General features: G+C 50.6%; 1 long non-coding RNA gene across 1 annotated transcript; it reads left to right on the forward strand.

Moving 5' to 3' along the window:
• The first annotated feature begins 2,276 nt into the window (after positions 1–2,276).
• On the forward strand, positions 2,277–3,522 carry LOC146422021 (uncharacterized). Its single transcript, XR_014848407.1, has 3 exons — positions 2,277–2,687; positions 2,877–2,938; positions 3,013–3,522. It is a non-coding gene; the product is annotated as an uncharacterized LOC146422021 (long non-coding RNA).
• The last annotated feature ends 1,420 nt before the right edge of the window (positions 3,523–4,942 follow it).

The raw sequence follows: 4,942 nt of genomic DNA on the forward strand, positions 1-4,942 counted from the left end.
GAAGCAGACAGACACCTCAGTGCCAGAAATGTATTCCAACTTCCCAGGGGATTGGAAGACTGATTTCTTCCTCTTAAAAAGTATTTGTTCTAATTGATGGGTATGTCTGGTAAAGTATGGACTGTAAAACTGATCTACACACACACACACTAATACTTTGTAATCACAGCCTTTTCCATCTCCCCATCAGCTTGAGGATTTGGCTGCTTTGGAGTTTTGCTGAACAAAGAAAGTAGATCCCGCTTGGAAGAGCCCAGATCTGCAGACATGCAGGCTAAAATTAAACTGGGATTGTACTGCAGAAAAGCAACCTTGTGGCTGTGGCCGTATTCTGCAGTTGCAACTGTTCTGCTGACACACAGAGCTCACTGAAATGTAATCAACTTCTTTGCAGGAGAGACAATCTTGAAACTCTGCACTATCCTATCAGCGTCCAAGTTTGGCTTCATTCAAGAAAACAGGGGAGCTCACCAGACACTGAGCAGTTGTGGGCAAATGTTTTTCACCTCAGTCTTTCATCCATACAGAAAAACTGCCTGGAAAACCCCCAGAAAATCCTCCAAATCTGGAGGAAGGACAGGAAAACCAGACAGAGATTGGTTTTGTTCTCAAGGTCCCCCTTCCTGGTCGACTTGACAATTTCCATCTGATTCTCACTTGACATCTACCCATGAAAGAGCATTGCTGAAAAATACTTCAAATGGTCTGTTGGCAGGAGCTGTTGGAAAAGCAAGGCTGGAAGTTCTTTCCCTACCTGATGGGCTGTAGGCTGGCAAGTGCTGCTCTGAAGATGTGCAGCTGCTGCCCTCTGGAAGGGCATACATAGCCCCATACAAGGCCAGATGTGGCCTTGTCTGGATTATTCTGAATGTGGAAAGGTAAATACCTGTTCCAGTAGTGAGTAGATACATAGATCATAATGGTATTAATGTTTGGTTAATGAGCAGATATATATATATATATCAATCATTCTGTAAACTCACACATGCCAGTTCTCAGAAGCATTTTCTTCCTCAGAGAAAGAAATATTGCAGGCTCTGAACTATTGTGTCCCTGTGGAAAATAGTGAGTGATCTTTGGGGTTTTTTCCTTCTGGTTTTCTTTCAAGGTGTCAAGGTTTGAGATTTTGGTCAGATCATTGGTTTCCTAAATTGTATTATTCTGCCTAGCTTATAGGTACCTTTCTTAACTTGCATTTTAGCTATTTTTATAGTTTTTGCAAGCATTTACCCCATAATTGCATTTTAGCTGTTATAGTTTTGCAATTATGCCTTTTTTTGTGTGTGTATGTCAATCTGTTCTAGGTTTGTATGTTCATTATTTTCTGCATCTAATAAATGGTATTTTAAATCATATTAGACTAATCGGCCAAATATCAAAGAACCTTGCGAACAGGACCGAGTCTTGGGGTGCTGCTACCCTGATCTGCTGCCAGTACCTGGCAGTCCATGATTTCCCAAGATTTGGCCAATCCAGGATTTCCCATGATTACTGATGATATGACCAATCCACAATTTTCCATGATTTGGCCAATCCATGATTTCCCATGATTTGACCAATCTGTAATTTCCCATGATTTGTTCAATCCATGATTTGCCATTATTTTTTCAATCCCATGATTTCCCACGATTTGGGATTCAGTTGTATTTAACTGTATACATTTAACTTGTGTTAGTTTAAATTTAAGTGGCATTAAATATTGTTTAATTGCATTAACTTTACATTGTATGAATTTAAATGATTCAGATTGCATTCATTTGTCTTTACTTGTATTAGTTTTAAATGGTGTGATTTTAAACTTGTATTGTGTTAAACTGTATTTTATTGTATGAATTCGAGTTGCATTAGTTTAAATGGTATTGTCAAAAAATTAGTTACAATTAGTTAAAATTAGTTCAAATTATTGTCAAAAAATTAGTTCCATTAGTTTAAATGGAACAGCCAAAAATTCCCGGGAGAAACAAGAAAATTTCAAAGGAAACCAAATTTCCAGGAGAAAAAAACAAATTTGCAAGAGAAAAACCCAAATTTCCACAAGAAAAAATCCAAATTCCCTCGGGAATGCCGCCGTGCATCCTCTGGAGTTTCGTGTCCATCCCTTGGGTTTATCGAAATCAGCCGAAATCGGCTTTTTCCGGGCGTTTCCAGGTGTTTTCCAGATGTTTTCCCTTCCCGAACACCCCGCTGACAGAGCCCGCCACACCGCCGTAAAGCGCGGCGCCGCCGCGTCGCAACCCCTCCCGCCACACCGCCGTAAAGCACAGCGGCGGCGCCATTCCCGGCATTCCCCGCGCCGCCCTCAGCCGCCGCCGCTCCGGTGAGTCCCGGGATTGGGAGGGGCGGGGGGATCGCAGCGGGACCGGGATGGGCCGGGAGAGCCCCGGGAGAGCCCCGGGAGAGCCCCGGGAGGGGCCGGGATCGCCCTGAGCCGCCGTGCCGCCCGCAGGTCCCGGATCGCCCCGCGCCCGGCAGAGGAAATGGTGAGGGAATGGCTGCTCCCCCCCATCGGCGGGAATGGAACAGGCCGGGCCTGGGACATCCCCCCCACCTCCCAGTGCTCCCAGTGCATCCCAGTGAGCTCCCAGTGCATCCCAGTGACCTCCCAGTGCATCCCAGTGACCTCCCAGTGCATCCCAGTTACCTCCTAGTGCTCCCAGTGCATCCCAGTTACCTCCCAGTGCATCCCAGTTACCTCCCAGTGCATCCCAGTGACCTCCCAGTGCATCCCAGTGACCTCCCAGTGCATCCCAGTGACCTCCCAGTGCATCCCAGTGACCTCCCAGTGCATCCCAGTGACCTCCCAGTGACCTCCAGTGCATCCCAGTGACCTCCCAGTGCATCCCAGTTACCACCCAGTCACCTCCCAGTGCTCCCAGTTACCTCCCAGTTCATCCCAGTTATCTCCCAGTGCATCCCAGTTCATCCCAGTGACCTCCCAGTGCATCCCAGTGACCTCCCAGTTCATCCCAGTTACCTCCCAGTGCATCCCAGTTACCTCCCAGTCCCTCCCAGTGCTCCCAGTAAGCCCCTAGTGCCCTCCCAGTAACTTCCCAGTTCATCCCAGTGCCCCCAAACCTCTTCCCAGTACATCCCAGTTGCTACCAGTACCCTCCCAGTCACTTCCCAGTATATCCCAGTGCCCTTCCAGTAACCTCCCAGTATATCCCAGTATCATCTGTCACCTCCCAGTAACTTCCCAGTCCCTCCTAGTGTATCCCAGCCCCCTCCCAGTACATCCCAGTCCACTCCCAGTAGCTCCCAGTGCCCACCAGTAACTGCCCAGTCCCTCCCAATCACATCCCAGTAACTTCTGAGTCCTTCCCAGTATCCCCCAGTGCTGACCAGTAACTTCCCAGGACATCCCAGTTCCTTCCCAGTGCCCCCAATGCCCACAAACCAATTCCCAGTCCTTCCCAGTCACATCCCAGTAACCTCCCAGTCCTTCCCAGTCCATCCCAATGCCTCCCAGTAACTGCCCAGTCCCTCCCAGTCCATCCCAGTAACCTCCCAGTCCTTCCCAGTGTCCTCCAGTGCACACCAGTAACTTCCCAGTCCCTCCTAGTTTATCCCAATCCCCTCCCAGTCCCCCCAAACCATTTCCCAGTACATCCCAGTTGCCACCAGCCCCTCCCAGTGACCCCCAGTGCCTCCCAGTCCCTCCCAGTAACTTCCCAGTTCCTCCCAGTGCCCTCAAACCCCTTCCCAGTCCATCCCAGTTGCCACCAGTGCCCTCCCAGTCACATCCCAGTGCTCCCAGTAACCTCCCAGTCTGCTCCCAGTGCCCACCAGTAACTGCCCAGTAACTTCCCAGTCCCTTCAAGTTCCCTCCCAGTCCATCCTAGTTCATCCCAATGCCTCCCAGTGGCTCACAGTACCCACCAGTAACTGCCCAGTAACTTCCCAGTTCCCTTCCAGTCCATCCCAGTCCCTCCCAGTTCCTTCCCAGTCCCTCTCAGTCTCCTCCAAGTACATCCCAGTTCATCCCAATGCCTCCCAGTGCCCACCAGTAACTGCCCAGTAACTTTCCAGTACTCCCAGTTTATCCCAATCCCCTCCCAGTCACATCCCAGTTCCCTCCCAGTACATCCCAGTCCACTCACAGTAGCTCCCAGTGCCGACCAGTAACTGCCCAGTAAGTTCCCAGTTCTTTCCCAGTCTCTCCCAGTTTGTCCCAATCCCCTCCCAGTCCCTCACAGTCTCTCCCAGTTTATCCCAGTCCTTCTCAGTGCCAACCAGTAATTTCCCAGTGCTCCCAGTTTATCCCAGTTCCCTCCCAGTGCATCCCAGTTCCTCCCAGTCCCCACAAATCCCTTCCCAGTTCCCTCCCAGTGGTTCCCAGTGACCCCCCAGTGCCCACCAGTAACTTCCGAGTCCATCCCAGTCCCTCCCAGTGCCCTCAAACCCCTTCCCAGTCCATCCCAGTTGCCACCAGTGCCTTCCCAGTAACCTCCCAGTATATCTCAGTGTCATCCCAGTCCCCTCCCAGTCCCCACAAACCATTTCCCAGTACATCCCAGTTGCCACCAGTCCCTCCCAGTGTCTCCAAGTAACATCCCAGTGCTCCCAGTATCCCCCAGCACCCTCCCAGTTCGTCCCAGTTCATCCCAGTGCCCTCCCAGTGGCTCCCAGTGCCCACCAGTAACTGCCCAGGAACTTCCCAGTCCATCCCAGTTTATCCCAATCCCATCCCAGTTCTCCCCCAGCGCCCACCATAACTTCCCAGTCCCTCCCAGTGCCAGCCAGTAACTGCCTAGTAATTTCCCAGTCCCTCCCAGTACATCCCAGTCCATTCCCAGTATCCTCCCAGTGCCAACCAGTAACTTCCCAGTACATACCAGTTCCTTCCCAGTACCCCCAGTATCCACAAACCAATTCCCAGTCCATCCCAGTAATCTCCCAGTCCACTTCCAGTGCTCCCAGTGCACACCAGTAACTGCCCAGT

This window comes from Lichenostomus cassidix, unplaced genomic scaffold, assembly GCF_008360975.1.
Source record: "Lichenostomus cassidix isolate B80296 unplaced genomic scaffold, HeHo_3.0 HiC_scaffold_843, whole genome shotgun sequence".
Lineage (NCBI taxonomy): Eukaryota > Metazoa > Chordata > Aves > Passeriformes > Meliphagidae > Lichenostomus > Lichenostomus cassidix.